This window comes from Zootermopsis nevadensis, unplaced genomic scaffold, assembly GCF_977971745.1.
Source record: "Zootermopsis nevadensis isolate Lab colony 2312 unplaced genomic scaffold, Znev_1.0 Znev_ptg000061l, whole genome shotgun sequence".
In the NCBI taxonomy this organism is placed as follows: Eukaryota; Metazoa; Arthropoda; class Insecta; order Blattodea; family Termopsidae; genus Zootermopsis; species Zootermopsis nevadensis.
The window spans coordinates 11,969,582-11,988,164 of record NW_028259192.1 but is presented as its reverse complement, the minus strand read 5'-3'; the positions used below and the strand labels follow the sequence as shown (position 1 = coordinate 11,988,164).

Below are 18,583 nucleotides of genomic sequence, written 5' to 3'. Positions count from 1 at the left end.
GGGTGGTGATGTTCTGGGTTCTGGCGAAGTATAGGTTGGTTGGTAGATGCTGAACCCCTTAAAAGCGAAACACTGTGTTATTCCGAAACGTCGGCATCTACTGACCGGTCTTCATGTTGCCAAAACCCAGAGCAACACCAAGAATTACATTTATTGTAAGTTAATGTTGTAACTTGATTTAATGGAAAAATTAAGTGTTGTGGTTGCATTTGTTGAGTTCTTTCTCTTCGGTTTCTGGGGGTACGGAAACATGCCGTTGCAGTAATTAGTATCCAGGAACCTATGATTAGGCTTACTAGCTGCAGTGGCTTTGTTCCGAATTGGAACAGACTGTAGGACCTGATGATAGAAAACTGGGATATCTGAAGAGATTGATGATTATGTTGGAAAATACGTGTCAGTAAATATTTACAGAACCTTCTTGACGGAAGTTGGGATGACACCGAATGGTTAAAAATTTGTACGTAACGCAATATTTTGGTACTCATATTTACGTACCTAGTAACTGACCAGACGTTTTAAATTGTTCTTCCATATGCTGTGGTTCTAGTGGACCACAATTAGAAAATTTACCCACCTCTGATTTAGCGAACATAATACTGACTGTGGTTAAAACGTCTGTTGATTTTCCATAAACACCCAATTTTGGGGAGGGGGATCATATTTTATTTGCTTCTTTCTGTTTTATGTACCTATTTTATTTCTCATTTTATTTGTGTTTGTATTCGTTACATTTATTCAACGGAATCAGTTCTGCGCGTTTCTCGCACGTATGTGACTAATTGCACATTTATCATGAACAATTTAAGAAGATTTTGTATATTTTTTCCCCTTGAACTAGTTGGATTTCAGGCTTAAGAAACCTGTTTTATCTACTCTCATCCAAGAATGGGTCTTCCTAGCTTTTGCATCCAGTATAGGTATTCCACGTTGCGCCTGTGGACTGTGGTGTATGTTGAATGCCAAACGGCAATGTCGAAGAAGTTGCCGCTGTACTACGGCGATCCTACACGTGCTTTTACTATTATACGCACAGATGAAGGTTGTGGCTTTGCAGTTGTTGTTAGTGTATCCCTAAGGTTCTTAGAAGTAGATACTAGCCTGCTTTTTGTTCTCGTTTGAAAACGTTTCACATTCAAGCTCATTTGAACGTGTCATATACGGATTTTTGTGATTACAACACGTATTTCATGTGGACTATTCCCGGTTCGGAATCGGAGTGGGACAAATTATGCCACGAAATGTTTGTGCTTTCCTCATTCCTTACAGACATAATTCAGCTTAGTATCCAAAATATATATTTCAAGAGTAATTAAGTTGTCGACGCTCTAGAGGGAAGCAGTTGGCCAATGCGTAATCGAAAGTATTGAAAAATATTAAAACTTTAGTTGAAACAATTACGAGGGTCGCTCATTAAGTAATGCCCCACATTTTTTTTCTCAGCCAATAATGAAGATAGAAAAGTGTACTTTTACATGCTTGAGATTTGATGTTTCCCGCGTTCGTGTACGGAGTTTCAAATGATTCCAACCGATAGCGGAGCTGTAGTGAACTGTTAAAATGGCGTCTGTGAACGACTCTCGTTACAAGCAACGAGCTGTAATTGAATTCCTTGTTGCTGAAAAAGAAACGGTGGTGAACATTCATAAACGTTTGTGTGCTGTGTATGGAAGCTGTGCAGTCGATAGGAGCACCGTTGGTCGCTGGGCTAAGAGAGTTAAAGCTTCAGGAAGTGAAGAAACCGAGCTCCGTGATCTGCCGCGCTCTGGGCGTCCTGCCACAGCCACCACTCCAGACATGTTGAACCGCGCGGATGCCATTATTCCTGAGGATCGGCGCATCACAACTCGACAATTGGCCCAACAGCTTTCAGTCAGCAATGGAAGTGTGATTGCAATTATCCAGGCTCTCGCATATTCGAAGGTGTGCGCAAGATGGGTTCCACGAAGTCTCACAGCAGACCACAGGATTCAAAGGAAAACGATTTCTTCTGAATTGTTGGAGCGTTTTGATGCTGAGGGAGAGGTCTTTCTGTCCCGGATCATTACAGGTGACGAAACCTGGATACACCACTTTGAGCCAGAGACAAAAAGGCAGTCAATGGAGTGGCATCATCCTCAATCACCGAGAAAGAAGAAATTCAAGACAACTCCCTCCGCCGGAAAAGTCATGATGACTGTCTTTTGGGACAGTGATGGGGTAATTCTTGTGGATGTGATGCCAAGAGGTGCGACCATCAATTCAGACGCGTACATCAGGACCCTGAAAACCCTCAAGAAGCGTTTTCGACGAGTTCGGCCTCACAAGCATCCAGCAGAAATTTTGCTCCTGCACGACAATGCACGCCCTCACACAAGTCTGAGAACCCGGGAAGAAATCACCAAATTGGGTTGGACGGTGCTACCCCATCCACCCTACAGTCCAGATCTGGCACCCTCCGACTTCCATCTCTTTGGGCCACTTAAAGATGCTATCCGCGGAACAAGATTTGAAGATGACGAGAGCGTGATTCAAGCAGTGAGGACATGGCTACGTGCACAGGACAAGAGCTGGTACCGGCAAGGCATGCATGCACTTGTTCCACGCTGGCGTAAAACCGTACAAGTTGATGGGGACTATGTGGAAAAATAGTATGTGTAAAGGAAACATTGATTTATATTGTCACTAAATTTGAGCCATCTTGAATAAATATGTTCTGAGGAAAAAAATGTGGGGCATTACTTAATGAGCGACCCTCGTACTTTGTCTAGCGAACAGGCAGTAGGCCAATAGCAGCGTTAAGTAATCACTGCACGTGTCGACATCTACTGTTCTCTGTAGGTGATTTTGTACTGTCCAGTATCAGCGAGTGTCTTATGTAACACATGTCGCTACGCTATTTGTCTCAGGTGGCTATGTAGGAGTGTTTGTAGACGAACACAGTTTTATATAGTACTATTGCTTCGTAACTGTTGTAGTTGGTACGGCGTCTTAACTTTCGAGTGTATGCATTCTGCTGTCTTAATAGAATTAAGATTAGAATGTGGCTTTTTTGTTTGTGTACAGTGCTGTACTTGGTGTTAGCACACGCTTGTATCTGGCCCGCATGGTATGGCAGTGAAATGATTGTTCGCCTCGTAGTGTTATACTAACGTCTTTTTACGGAATCGCATACATACAGCCTCATAGTTTATATATTAACATTTAAACTGGAGATTCTCTGAAATACTTATATATTTTCCTTTCCCTGATTTATGATGTATTTCCCTTCCAAGAATGAAGACGCCTTGAAACACTCAGTCGCTGAGCAAAGGCCTTTCCAAGAAAAATGCTTTTAATTACATTCGTTTACAAGGCAGGTCAGAAGTCTTGAAACAGTTTCACATTTACGGTGCGGAAAGTATTTAACTGTGGTAAGTTACAGGAACTGACTCGGCATCGTACTACGTGTTGGGCTTTGATGTTTGCTTCTTAGTAGCTGCCACAGAGTTAGTGTGAATACTTCGTTCACCCGAAATGTGTAAGGTTCGTGTTTTCTGTTGCTGATCCATTCCACAAGAACCACTGAAGTAAAAGGAAGAGTTTATCGGAGAATGAGCCTGCGTAGGAATTTGGGCCAGGAAATTTACGCCAGGGCCAGAGGCGTTTCATTCTTTTCTAGTGAATATTTTAACATCGGGGATGTTCAATCTATCCTTCTAGTGGTGATTTTTGGTCATGGCGTGGAAAAGAAGTTTATCGGGAAAAGGATGGGTTATCACTTACTCCTCAGTCTTCAGAAAAATGGCATCAGCGTATGCAGATACATAAGTGCTTATAATGGCTGTATATTCGGTTGTTGAGGCGTGTAGTGTGGTAGAAGTTTGCCGACGTTTCAGAGGCACTTGCTGCATCCAACATCAGTGTTGCGGAAGGATAAGGAGGAATCCCTCTCGCGGTATATCCTTCTCCCTGATGATGGAGGCAGTATAAATTGTCGGCAAACGTCTACCAGACTACGGCGCAACAGCCCAGAAGACAGCCATCTTCATATTCTCTGCTACGAGAACTTGAAATCTCGCCGAGGAAATGCATAGACTGCAATAAAAATACATTTGCTTACTGGATTGATCGCAGGGCTTGTTATGCCTGTTTCAACACGACTCAAAAGGGCTTTCTCAGCTGTATTTTGTAAGTACGTCTATAAAATAGTTTATCAAATCTAAAATTTCTTGACGATGGTGAAGAGTCATTTGAATAAAAATTTCCTTGGATATTATCCATCGTCTAGTAAAATATAAAATGTAAAACGTAAAACGACGTTTCGGAGATGGGACTCCGTCTTCAGGTTTTTACACAGTTGGGCCCACTAGATAGAGCTAATCCCTATCTCCGGACAAAGTAAAAAAGTGAAAGTCCCGGAACATCCATCCGTGGGACGTAAAAGAATAAATAGTAGAAATAAAATTCGTTAAACCCGATAAAGCCAAATAAAACAAAAACTCACAAAATGTGGGAATAAATACATATGAGCATTAATTTGAAACTCGATGCACAACTTGGACTTCTTCAGAGATGACCTCTAATTCTTCTAAATTTTTCTGAGACACAAACAAAAAATTAGAAGAATTGGGAACCGTTATAGTATCAGGACAATTTTTAAAACCGGTCACACTCTCCGTGGTTTACTGATGTCCATGAGACCCAGAACAGTCGAGAGACAGACTAGGCAGTGTGTGTATGGGATCCCGTGTGATTGCGGTAGATGGTATATCGGCGAAACTAGCAGACCTCTGGAGGTACGCATAAAGGAACACAAATATAACTTCAGACAGGGCCTGCTGGAGAAATCCAGATTGGCCCAACATGCGTATGAAGAAGATCATCATGTCTGTTGGGATGGAGCCAGGGTGTTATTAACAGAACCTAATACCGTCTACAGGAAACACAAGGAGGCGGCACACATGGCACTACTTGCCAATCCTATCAGCCAGCCTAGTTTGGATTTATCTCTTATTTGGATTCCGGTCATCTCTGAAGAAGTCCAAGTTGTGCATTGAGTTTCAAATTAATGCTCATAATATGTATTTATTCCCACATTTTGTGAGTTTTTGTTTTATTTGGCTTTATCGGGTTTAACGAATTTTATTTCTACTATTTATTTTTTTACGTCTCTCGGATGGATGGTGTGCTGATGTCTTTTTATTCCGGGACTTTCACTTTCTTACTTTGTCCGGAGATAGGGATTAGCTCTGTCTAGTGGGCCCAGCTGTGTAGGAACCTGAAGACGGAGTCCCATCTCCGAAACGTCGTTTTACGTTTTACATTTTATATTTTACTAGACGATGGATAATATCCAAGGAAATTTTTATTCATATAAAATAGTTTCTCATACTGAACGAAGCTCCGGTAATTTAGGTGCCTGTTTCGTTTGCAAAAGCTCTGTTTCAAAATACGAGTTGAATAATTTATAGGCATACATATTTACTGTTGTAAATGACATCTATTTATCGAGATTGTGTACACATACATAATTTATACACTTTTCATTTTCAGGTAAGTGCAAGAAGCTACAATTGGTGTCACAACTTGGTCGAATTTTGACACGCTGGAACCCCCTCCCGTTTCTCTAACTGTAAGTACAGAAAAAGCAAAGTGTTTCGTTATTAACCATACGCTGTTCTTGTTTCAATAAATTCCATAGGGATTCCATTGTCCCATGTCCTGTTCAAGACTAGGAGCGTGGTAGTGTTTGTCATTAATTTTACAGCCAAACTTTTTACGATCGGCTGCTCTAAAATATTTCCGAGACCCCGACATGTTATATGCTCATTTTTCCGTGGCATTTTTGTTGTCACACAGAAGGGAAGGGTCTAATTTTGTATGCTAGGATCGTTTTTCTTCGCCTTTTTTCTTCATGATGCATGCAGAGCAGTGGAAAGTAACGCTTATATCACAGAATACGCGGGTATAGATTTCTAGTTTGGTTGCTGCGAGTTAGGGATTTTGACTTGTAGGACTTGATCAAATATATTTAAAGGCAGTACGATCATGTGAACGTACAAGAGTTGTTTGGTTGTCGCGTAATTATTTTGTCAAAAATTGTGATATAATTGTCTAACTACGTGCGTTTGCTGTTTAGTTGTATAGTCCGATTAATTGTCTAACTTTCCTTGTTGGTGACTGGAGTTTAAGAGACTGCTTATATCCTATCGAACATAACACATTTTCTGGAAAGTTGTTTTCAAACTGTACAGTACAGAGTGTAATGTAATTAACTCTATGGAACAGAGTCTTTGAAAAGCTAATAGTCTCTCAGCTAGTTAAGAAATTTCCTCGCCTGTTATACAGCCCAGATGTCTTACTGCGTTCACAAGAGACCACACTGTACCCTGATCCATATGAATCCATTATGCACCTCTTCATCTTATTTAAGGCAAGTTTTAATATCCTCCCATCTACATCTAGGTCTGTCTAGTGGTATATTCCCTTCAGATCTTCAGACTAGAATTTGTATGCATTTTCTCTCTCTTCCATTTGTGTTACATGTCCTATCGTCTCGGCCTACTTGATTTGATCCTTATGATACTTGGTGAAGAATGTTGTAAATTTGCCTAAACTGAATCTCTCCCGTCATAAAATCATTTGTTTTTTGGGAGTCATGAAAGAGAGTGAATTGTGCTTCAACACGTCACGAGATTTCAAAGCTTCTGGACTAATTCTGTGGATTGTGGAGTTTCTTGATGCTCTTTCTTGCGTAGTTTGCAATTTGCATAGCACACAGGCTCCTTGTTAGTAATTCTGCAGTGAAGCTAGTAGTGTCTCAGTCTGTGAGATGTGAAGTGAAGGCGGTAGAATTATGTGTAGGATTAGCGAAATTGACAATTTTAAGAGTTGGGTTTGGTATTGAAGAGATTTATGGAACGTGTTCTACACCAGTTTCTAAAAATACGTTTTGCTGAAGCACGATGTAAAATAAAGGTGTAACAGACGTTTTCAAGAAATTAGTCCGCTAGTCTTTATTTTAGTTTGTCTTTTTAACCGTGCAACTGAATATGATTCGATTTTCGCCAGCGAGTGACAGATTTATTTATTTATTTATTCTTACCTTACGCGCCTTTGGAATGTATTTTTATTAGACGTGTTTGGTTTTCTTCATCTTCCAAACATTCTGCCCAGCACTTCATTGAAACATCCTCGATCTTTTTTCTGTTGATGTGACGGTTGTACAGTCATATAAAACAATTTGTAAAAGTGTGGTTGTGTATATTTTAATCCATTCTTTTTTTGGGGGGGGGGAACAGGCGATAAGACAAAACTTCGTGGACTACATGGGAGCAAACATTTACCCGAATTCAACCTGCACTTAATTTCTACGTGATTCTAATTTCGATTTATTGCGGTCGTACCCATATATTTGAGCTTTGCCACATTTTCGAAGGATTTATTATCAATCTTTATATTGCGTTAGGAATTACAAAACTTTCGACACTTTGTTTCCGTTCAGATGATAATTATCTCCGAAACGTCGACAATATAGCCTAGATCTACACGGTGTCATTACCCATAAACAAGCTCTAAACACGAATTGTGGGCGAGGGATATCAAAATTTGTTTAACCGGGAAGTCCTGTTTGGCCATACAGATGCTTTTAATAATATGCCCGGAACAGGTATTGAATTTCATGTGTTTCAACTTATTTTAAATAACGGAAACAGAAATTTGTAACTTCTAAGCAATCCACTTATCACTGTAAGAGGAACTTTGTTAATCAGTAATCGTCTTTTGTTGTGAATCATCTTGCTTAATTAGTTATTTCTGCATTCTGCACGTTTATTGTGACGAAAATTTTAATTCCTTTTTCAGTTGTTTTTTACTGAGTAAGTTTCCGGCGAATTAGAATTATGTGAGCAGACACGAAACTTTAAGCTCAGGTCTTACAGTAACAAACTTGGTCGTGGTCTCATCACTAGATGGTGGAGCTGGTATTGGGCTTCGAGCCAGACCAGTGCAAGGAGTTCGGCTTAACAACAGCTTCATATTCCCACGTCAGACCGCCTGTTTGGAGGAGTGTTCATTAGGGTAGAGTGTAATACTACAAAATAACAGGCTATGTCACACGAATATATACCAAATGCTCACTTTGGGAAACGGGAAGTTTCTTTTGTCTCTGGGGCACCATCACAATGAGTAAATTATCGACCATTGAGTCTTCATCTTCATTTGTCCGCAGCTGAGGAAGGAAAGTTAAGTGTACAAGGCATGGTAGATGCCTAAAATTGTTTTATGTTTGTTGGGATTGAACAATTTGAGTGTTAGCGATTTTCACCAGTTAGATATTTCTAAAAGTAATCGCGTGTCTCTTCCCAGTGTAGCTAGTAAAGTTCATGAAGCATTGTGCGTGCTGTGACATGTAACCCAGCGTTTTCCAACTTGCAGGTCGTGATGTACCAATTGGGCCGTAAAGTAACGAATTAAGTGTGTTTTTTTATGAAATGTCACTTGTGTTTAGGGCAAACATAAATGTTTGTACATAGGAATAAAGCGCGTAGTCAAAGACGTTGAATGCCGCTGATCTGAAAAATTAATTCGGTTTCTTTGTTAGGAAAAAGTTGACCTGGAAGAAAATTACTAGATACAGATTTTCTCTGTCGGTCTTGATCGCTTCTTAAGTTTCTAGACATATTTAACTAGGGCTGTTTTTGTCGTGTTTCAAGCTGTTTGTTGTTTCTGGCTTGATTACAGGTCGATACAAGTGTGTTTAGCACATCTGCTCCATTCCTTGTGTTCTGTTGTCTCTCTTATCAGATGACAGACGAGATCAGTTTCTGTTCACCGATGCCACGAAATTGTCTGCTTTCAAACAATTGTGCTTTGTTTCCCCCTCGCTCTTCATTTCTCGCTTATATTCTCTGTGCGTCGTTGAACAGGAAATTTGTAGGAAATTACGTCGAGAATACGACAAGGCAGAACAAAACAAATTAGGGCGATCTCCCCCACAATTTTTCTGCCATCATCGGAGGCAGCTCCATTTTCTGTTCGCGACCAGCATTATCTCTTCATGTTACGCCTGCGCCCCATTCTCAGAGCCCAAGTTGGCAGATGACTATTTGAAGCGAGGAGTGTTGACTAACGTTAATAATCGTACATCTTGCCTGTTACTCCCTGCGTGAAACAAGCTGCTGCCTTAAGTAATGTACGGCAAGAAGGGGGGGGGCTTAGGACGCCAGCATTCCTTCAAATGCCTCATTTTATAGAGGGAGTGGAGAGAGATGATGATGACGATGCTGTGTAAAAGTCCATACGAGCTCGCAAAGGCAGACAAGAATTATGGAGCGGATAAGACGTTCAGCGTGTATTTTTGCTGCCTATGTACAGTTTCAGTGTACTTATATTGAGATTGTATACCCCTGTAAATGGGTGTAGAAACGTGATCAGACTGTGTTCTGAACAGGACGTAATTTGTTGACGGCATCGCAATACTACTAAAATATAGGAGCTGTTTTTATGTGTGATGTTGCAAATACCATGATTTGCCAGAAATATTTGCCTTAAGCCTATCATCTGAATCGCATTGTCTTCTAAACCTGGAGAAGGTGTGACTCAGGTAGTAGGCTTTAAGTTTGGTTGCTCTTCATCGTACTGCAAACTGCGGTTATGCGAAAATGCTGATAGGGAAAGCGCTTGTAACGAGAGTCACCTGTATTTAATTGTTTTGATGTTGAAAACGTGATGTTTACACTGATAAGACGGACTTAGTTTTCAAGTGAATGGACACTAATAAATCCACTATTACCGGCAACAAAAATGAGATACTACGCATTTTTACGAGTACTTAAACTTCACATGCAGGAAAAGCGCACGACCTATCCTTCCACGTCCTTTATAATTCCAATTCGCTTTCATTCTCATATTCCACGCGTAATTAAGTAAATTATAAATAAATAATTAAACTAACTTTTCTAATTCTAAGATGTCTTTGGGGCCTTCCCTTGTTATTGTAGGTAGCTTCATCGATTATCATGACATCTATCGGCCACTGTAATTTGACCCTTTTCACTTCTTGGACAAGATTCACACCCCTGTTACCCTATGTCGAGGCAAGATGGACATGCAGCACATGTAGCATGCACGTGCAGTTGAGAATACGTACTTTTCAGTCGATAAACCGGATTTTAAGAGACCACTTCAGAGACCTAGGCTTAGATGAGAGACCGATATTAAAGTGTGTCTTCAAGATATAGAATGTGTAAATGTAAACTGGAATTAGCTGTCTCATGACAGCCTAGTGAAGGTTTTGGGCCTTCGGTTCCTGTAACAAGCCGGGGGCGGCTACTGCTGAGGGAACATCATATTCGCAGGACGACTCTTCTGCATTCAGATAGATACTCAGTACGAACTATAAATTAATAATTGTACATTTTGAACTCACATCCGATGTTCTGTGTTGAGGAAACTCACGAAAAATCTGATGGAAGTTGTGTGATAATTGACCAAAAGGTTTCTCACACTTCGTTAAGATTTTTACTATGCGGAGAGCAGAATCCCTTATTGTCAACTTACCATCTTAATTTTAAATAAGTTTGCCGAAAGCCATTTTACTTTGTCAATCTGTGTGAATGAATTTACAATATTTCTTTTCTCTCGCCTCGGAAAGTTTGCAGGGATGAACCGGTATGTCTGTGTGCTATCCGCCCCCGTCGTGGTGGATACGGAATAACGATGGAGCAGGACTCAGGACTCGGTAATGAAATAGAGGCTACGACGCATTGTCTGCAACTACACTGTGTGTACGATAGACCATCGTTCTTGTATGCTCTAATCCACGTAATGAGCTCTTTTTTTGCCATTTGGTACGTGTTGTGTGTGCTTTTTTTCTCTTGGTTGAAACAAGAGACATGCCTTTTTGTGCTGACAAGCCATAGGAGTGAGGGAGTTCAAAGAGAAAACGCTTGTTTGGCGTGGTGAAAACAGACAACGCTTAACTTTGTGTTTGCAGAGAAAATGGCACAATTGTTAGTCTCATTAAGCTTTGTAACTATTATTAGAAATACGTTCGTTATGTGATGTATAAAGAAGTAGACGTAAATTTTGACGGTGCTATTGAGAAACTGAGATGAACGCAAAGGGGGGTAGAACATCGCAGAATATTTCATTTTGAAATGATATACTCCATATCGGAACAGACACTTCTACTCGTGTTAATTTTCGCGTTGTTTAAGGGAGAAAACGGGACAAAGAAATTTAGTGGCCACATGTTGAATCGGGTTCTTCTGGCTTTAGGGGCCAGAACTGCCTGACTAGCTGCCTTATGGTGGTAGCACCGATTTTCATTTGGTTTAAAAAACTGCGCATCTCCGACATGTATGCAGTTGGCGCTGAAAGAATTCTAATTACGGTACTGAAATACCTGGTCCCCAGAGCATAGGATCCTGAGTATGCAACCCCTGAGATTAACAGTTTACAGCCATGTACACCATTAATACCATACCCTATATATAAGGTATGCGATGTGGCTTGGGGGTAAACTGGGTCACTAAACACGTGGAACATAGCCCTTCTTAAGAATGTTGTCGCTCATGTGGTGAATAGATTCCAATACTTGTGTGGTATTTGAAGGTTCATTTACGTGTTTAGAAGAGCCCATCAAGTCCGTACGCACACGAACAAACTACTTAAGGCGTATCTGACCTGAACGTTTCACGGCGAGTAAGCATAATGAATTCTTCTTGGACTACAACCGAATCAGGTGGTTGAAAGGTGACGATGTCGCCACCGTTTAGATAACCATCTTCGTCCTCGAGAACTTTACTTCAGTACCCTGAGGACGAATATGGTACTTCTAACGTTGGTGTCTTCACCTTTCAACCACCTGACACGGCTGGTAACCCGAGAAGAATTCATTATTTTAAGGCGTGTTTGAGTAGTATACTCCCTTCTGTCCGTAGGTCTTCTTCATAATCTCCCTGTCCGTCATATTCCTACTGTTTTTTTTGTACATATTTCTCATGTTACCGCCTGTACCACATTTTCCACCCAACTTGATTTGGCGGCCCAAGTAATATTTGGCGCGAAGAGCACAAAGTATGAAGCTGCGATTTCCCGTTACGTCTCCTGTCTTTGGTAAAAAATATTCTCAGCACTTTGTTTACAAACGTCGTCAGTCTATAATGAATAAACAGCATACTGTTGTAATTACTCAGTTACCTTTTTTGTTTAGAGTCGGAGTTGGTAGTAGAGGTGCACAGTCACATTGTAATGTTGGCACCCTTGTTTGAGGACAGAAGAAGATCGACGCCTGTAGTATAACTCTGCTTGCATTTTACTACTTCAGCTTTTACGAGCTGAAATCTTGTTTGCTTTATATGCCTGTGCCAGGCTCGTTGGAATATGGCTCGGATGGTAACAAGAGAATCGCTGTTGCTGAGTGGAGGGCTGCTGTCCGTATGAGAGAAAGTGTAACGTGCATTTTCTGTGTCCCTTTTTGTCTTTATTTGGTATTTAATTAAAGCAAAATCAGTGGTAAAAAAGTAAAGCTGGTATTGCATGAAATTGAATTATGTTTCGTATCGTGAATATTTTACTATACTTTTTTTTGTTCATTCTTCTTTGATGATTATTCTGATTGTGTTTGTGTGCCACTCCTTTAAAAGTCCGAAACAGTTGGTCGGTGTTCACGAGGCTTGAAAGTTTTTCTAATGGAGGCCACCCCAACCACATATTTCAGAGTCATACAATCTGTAATAATTGCATGGCGGACGCCGTGAGTCGAAATAGGGGCTTGGCACCAGGGCAGACTGGCTTACTGACCGTCAGTGACTTGGACGTAGCGGAGGTACAGATTTGATGTGGGGGTGACACTAAGGTCACTTGATATGAAATAATTTATGGCAGTGTTTCTCGACGTACGGTAGTCCAAACGATTTCAAGGGGTACGCGACAAAAATAAGATGAAACATTGTTTCAGAGTTCTGTCTGCTGTCCGATGAAATCTAATATAAGGAAAATTGGACAAATTCGTTAATATTGGCAGTGCTCCTTAACTTTCTGTACTTTTCTTCTAGCTTACCTCGGCCTTCTTTTTTATTAGTTCATACCTGAAACTTATCAAAGTTTGAGGAACCGTGTATAAGAAGTATTTCACTCTTCTTACTTTAAAGAAAATTTGAGAAGGCCTGAAGGCAATGAGCTGCGTGATATGTGCTATCACTCATGCAGTGAGCGAAATCCCTTCCAAAAATCATGACGTCGGAACTCAATTGCTGTCTTGCTTTTTTGGCTTCGTCTCTCAAAGTGGTACGTGTTTAGACTTGAGATGATTTCTCCGGCCTTTGGATGATTCGTTAGTCCTCGTCTCTCTTTTCTTTACCTTCAGATCCACTGGACGATGATTGGGCCAACAGAATTACTGTTCTACGTCTGATGTCGACTTTTTCTGTTTTCTTGGAACTCTGTTGATGTAAGGACAGTAGTATCGTTTGTCTTATTTCAGAGTTACTAACGTGCTGTTAAGGTTGCTTAAACTATAAGCTAATAAGGAAATTCGTTGAGTTTACCAATGGTTTATAGTTACAGTTGTATTTTTTTTCCTGCACTGATCGTAATTCAACGCGAATGCAAAAGGCACGGAAGCATGTCTGGTGTAGAGTGGTTATAATTCTCATTTCAGTGGTCCTGAAGAATCCCAAGAGTGAATCAAGCCACTCACTGTAGCTGGCAAAGGGCCGAAATGTGAGATCATTGCCCCACCCTAACCTGAGTCTGAAGTATTATGCACACTGTCCCACTTCAGACCCGAAGAAGTCTGCCTGGTTTATTTATCTGCCTTCTTGTGACAAAATACATTAAGATTTCTGACTTCTGGGTTGTTGCGCTGTGTAGTATGGTAGAAGTTTACCAACGTTTCAGAGATCATACTGCCTCCGTCATCAGGGCGATGAGTATGAAGATTTCTGTCTTCTGGGTTGTTGCGCTGTGTAGTCTGGTAGAAGTTTACCACCGTTTCAGAGGTCATAATGCCTCCGTCATCAGGGCGATGAGTATGAAGATTTCTGTCTTCTGGGTTATTGCGCCGTGTAGTCTGGTCGATGTTAACCAACGTTTCAGAGGTCATACTGCCTCCGTCATCAGGACGGTGAGTATGAAGATTTCTGTCTTCTGGGTTGTTGAGCTGTGTAGTATGGTCGATGTTTAACAACGTTTCAGAGGTCATACTGCCTCCGTCATCAGGGCGGTGAGTATGAAGATTTCTGACTTCTGGGTTGTTGCGCTGTGTAGTATGGTAGAAGTTTACCAACGTTTCAGAGATCATACTGCCTCCGTCATCAGGGCGATGAGTATGAAGATTTCTGTCTTCTGGGTTGTTGCGCTGTGTAGTCTGGTAGAAGTTTACCAACGTTTCAGAGATCATACTGCCTCCGTCATCAGGGAGGCAGTATGACCTCTGAAACGTTGGTAAACATCTACCACACTATACAGCGCAACAACCCAGAAGACAGAAATCTCAATACCCACCGCTGTGAAGACCTCATCGCCCTGATGACGGAGGCAGAATGACCTCTGAAACGTTGTTAAACATCGACCAGACTACACAGCGCAACAACCCAGAAGACAGAAATCTTCATACTCACCGCCCTGATGACGGAGGCAGTATGACCTCTGAAACGTTGTTAAACATCGACCATACTACACAGCTCAACAACCCAGAAGACAGAAATCTTCATACTCACCGCCCTGATGACGGAGACAGCATGACCTCTGAAACGTTGTTAAACATCGACCATACTACACAGCTCAACAACCCAGAAGACAGAAATCTTCATACTCACCGCCCTGATGACGGAGGCAGCATGACCTCTGAAACGTTGTTAAACATCGACCAGACTACACAGCGCAACAACCCAGAAGACAGAAATCTTCATACTCACCGTCCTGATGACGGAGGCAGCATGACCTATGAAACGTTGTTAAACATCGACCATACTACACAGCTCAACAACCCAGAAGACAGAAATCTTCATACTCACCGCCCTGATGACGGAGGCAGTATGACCTCTGAAACGTTGTTAAACATCGACAATACTACACAGCTCAACAACCCAGAAGACAGAAATCTTCATACTCACCGCCCTGATGACGGAGGCAGCATGACCTCTGAAACGTTGTTAAACATCGACCATACTACACAGCTCAACAACCCAGAAGACAGAAATCTTCATACTCACCGCCCTGATGACGGAGGCAGCATGACCTCTGAAACGTTGTTAAACATCGACCATACTACACAGCTCAACAACCCAGAAGACAGAAATCTTCATACTCACCACTGTGAAAACCTCAAATCTTACAAAACATATTTATTTCCTCGTAACTCGACCTGTCGTTTGTATATAAGAGATTCACGCATCGGTGACGATAACGATGTTCTTCTTGGTTATTTCGCCGTGTAGATTCATAGATAGATACTAAGGCTTCGGAGAAACATACTGTCTCCATCTTCAGGGCTGAAGATGGATCCAGAAGAATAACGTCGTCAACCTATCTGTGATATTTGGTGTATTCTTATTTTAGGCATATGTTGAGATCGAGTTATACTGTAATGAGATTGTATTTAAATTATTTGTTTCTTAGGAGCCAGTGAATTTATTTATTTTATTCAGTGTTCTGTCTGACGACAGGTCCATTGCTCTATTTATTTTATTCAGTGTTCTGTCTGACGACAGGTCCATTGCTCTGCCCAAAAAGAGTTCTCCAACTTTCCCTATTCTCAGCTTCTCGTTTTAATTCCTGGAACTTCATCTTCTTTCCTTGTTTCAGATCGTCGGTTTGTCGGTTATAATAATAAAATTGATTCCTGACGCAGGAGACTTAAAAATGGCGTTGTGTTTATAGTTGATGTGAGAAGAGCTTTTGTCCTGTCGTTACGTTTTTGTGTTTAAGAACTCAGAAATATAAGGTCAAGCTTTATTTGGGCGTAATCTATTTCAGGTTTTTAAATTAATTTTATTTCCACCCTAAATATTTATATTCCCCCAAATTATGGATAGTTTAAGTATTATGATATTAGGATCGTTCTTACAGAAGTTGCTAAATTTCATACTTAATGAGGTGCGTAATTGTAGTTAGAAACGCTGACAGGTCGTACAAGTTGCAGAGAGAAGTTTTACAGAAGGGCTTGACAGTTCATTTTTAAATCACTCGGGCGAAAAATTAACAATTCTGGGAAGTGAAAACGTTCCAGTTACTTAGAAACAAGGCTAATTTGAAACATTTAATGGTGGAGTCACACAGAAAGCAAAGAGTTTCACTCGATTACCTTACTGTGGCACGTGAAGCGAGAACATTACTTCCGCACTTTTTAAGCAGCGAATTTACGGTAAAGTTCATATTGCTGGTTTCTCTGTCACTCTTTCCTTGTGCTTTAACTTTATTTTCTACTAACTTACGTTCAAAAGAGCTCGCCACCGGGCCCTGTTTTGAGCCACATTAATCCTGTTTTATTAATACCAACATTAATATTAAATTTACATCAAAGCCCAGGTTGCATTCTTTTTAAGGTTCTCTGGTGTCTTCCATTCGTGCTGCATGTACCGCCCGTCTCGTCTTAATAATGCACCCGTTTTATGTGTTAGTAATATTATTGTGTTATGAGTGGGAGAAGTGAAACGTCGCCCATTTGTCTGGGACACTATTAAGTTTAGGGAAGTTTTCTTAGTTTCATTCAGTACGCCCTTCCCTTAAAGTTGAACAGTTCTCTGTGCTGTGGCTATAGTAATGGCGAGTGTGTACAGAATGGAGATAAGGATCCTGTATCAGTTGGGGTTTTAGCGGCTTTTTACTACTTCTGTGGTTCTACATCACTTAGCGCTGTTATCTTCTATAAACGTTTTCTCTCTCATGTTCTATTTTGTATCTCTTAATTCTCCATTTATTACCATCTCTGTTTCTTCCGTGTTTAGTATGTTGTTTTGCGTCCTACGTTCTTCCTAACTCCAGCTATAAGTTACAACTCTTGATTTCTGTCTGTTGGATAGGTTATAACCACCTTCTGGAAGCCACAGATTTATTATCCAAAAATATTGTTTTATGTATTGTTGTGTTAGGATATATTTGGGCGAAAATAAAATGCTGTGTTGATTCACGGATGCACATTAGTCGGACCAAAATGAATGCAGCTTGTGGTAATACCCTAAATATGTTTCAGTACTTTACTCATTATCTGTCCGTCCATCCATTTATCCATTCGCCTACGCATCTAGTTATATCTCTACTTCTTTTTTATTTTTCTGCTACGTGTTAGAACGGCCATATGGTATTCATTTGTGTAATGCCCTATGTAGATGGTGTATCTATCCAATATTGTATTTGTTTCAGTATGTTATTGTTTATAAATCATATGTATATTAGTTTTTTAATATCTGGTTAATGTTCACCGTCTGTGTCTCCAGCCATTCCTCTTCGAGAATATCGGTGTATCAGTATCAGCAGTGACCATAAGCAGCAGGTGGATAACACATGCTGGACGCCGGTGTGGGAGAGGAAATATTAGTGTTTCAGTGAAGATGTTAAAAGATTTTTTTGGGGGGAATGCGCAGAAATAGCATTAAAGCTGTGTCGTTTGTAATACAGGGTTCTTAGAGAAATGTGGTAGGCCTGTGGATGACCTTTTGTGCAGAAGAGTTCGGACCATGTAAACTAACTGCGAAGGATTTAGTGGACTCTGAGGAACTAGAATTCGAAGCAGTGTATACAGTAAGAAGTTTAGACTTCCTTTATTTTCTCGGTTGGCTACGTACTGCAGTGGCGGCCTCGCCAACAATTGCAACATTCTTTCGAAAATAAATAAGTTTACTTATATTACTCTGATGGCGGAACCGTCTTTTCAGCACAGCCAATGAAAAAGTTAACCATTCGACACAGTTCTGAGCCAGTTGTATCCACTTTCGATCATCACAATCCATGTCTCTAAGAGCGTTGTAAATGTTAGTCTGTGCCCCATCGTCATACCAGTCTTACTGCCGAACGTTTCCCAACCCCCTAACCCCAACCCCTGGCTCGTATTATGTATTATATTACCATAATTTATGTTTTACATTTTAGTGACGGATATGTATTGGTCATGGGAATCACTTGGATCTGTCGACCAGAACTAACTGGTGCACATCATTGTAGTATTAATAATGGCGGCAGCAGCAACAAAACAACAACAACAATAGTAATAACAATTCAGATCTTTATTTTAACGTGTCAACTTGGCAGCTATAGGAGCCAGTAACAGAGTCAGCACAAGTGAATAAAATTAATGCAAAAACAAGAACAAAGACATAAATAAACATGAAGAAATATATTTATTGGCATATTATTCAGTCCAATTCCTATATTCAATTCCTTTGTTAAGGTGTATGCCAACTGCACAAATATAACAAAAAATGAAGTAATAATAATAATAACAATAATGACAAACTTGTCTATTAATCGATATAGCAGTACCAACCGACAGAAATGTAATTAAGAAGGAAGCAGAGATCATCTTGAAATACAAGGACCTTCTCATAGAAATACAGAGAGTGTGGAAAGTGCAAGCAAAAGTATAATCTCAATAATTATAGGAGCAACAGGAACTGTC

The 18,583-nt window shown here is 40.5% G+C and overlaps 1 protein-coding gene and 1 long non-coding RNA gene across 5 annotated transcripts in view; both read left to right on the top strand.

Annotated features, from left to right (window-relative positions):
- The window catches only part of Liprin-alpha (PTPRF interacting protein alpha), a 234,072-nt gene that overhangs the window by 54,837 nt on the left and 160,652 nt on the right, over window positions 1–18,583 (top strand). The window lies entirely within an intron of this gene.
- LOC110838067 (uncharacterized) lies at window positions 5,207–18,304 on the top strand. The gene is made up of 3 exons (XR_002545955.2): window positions 5,207–5,367; window positions 5,515–5,593; window positions 18,058–18,304. It is a non-coding gene; the product is annotated as an uncharacterized LOC110838067 (long non-coding RNA).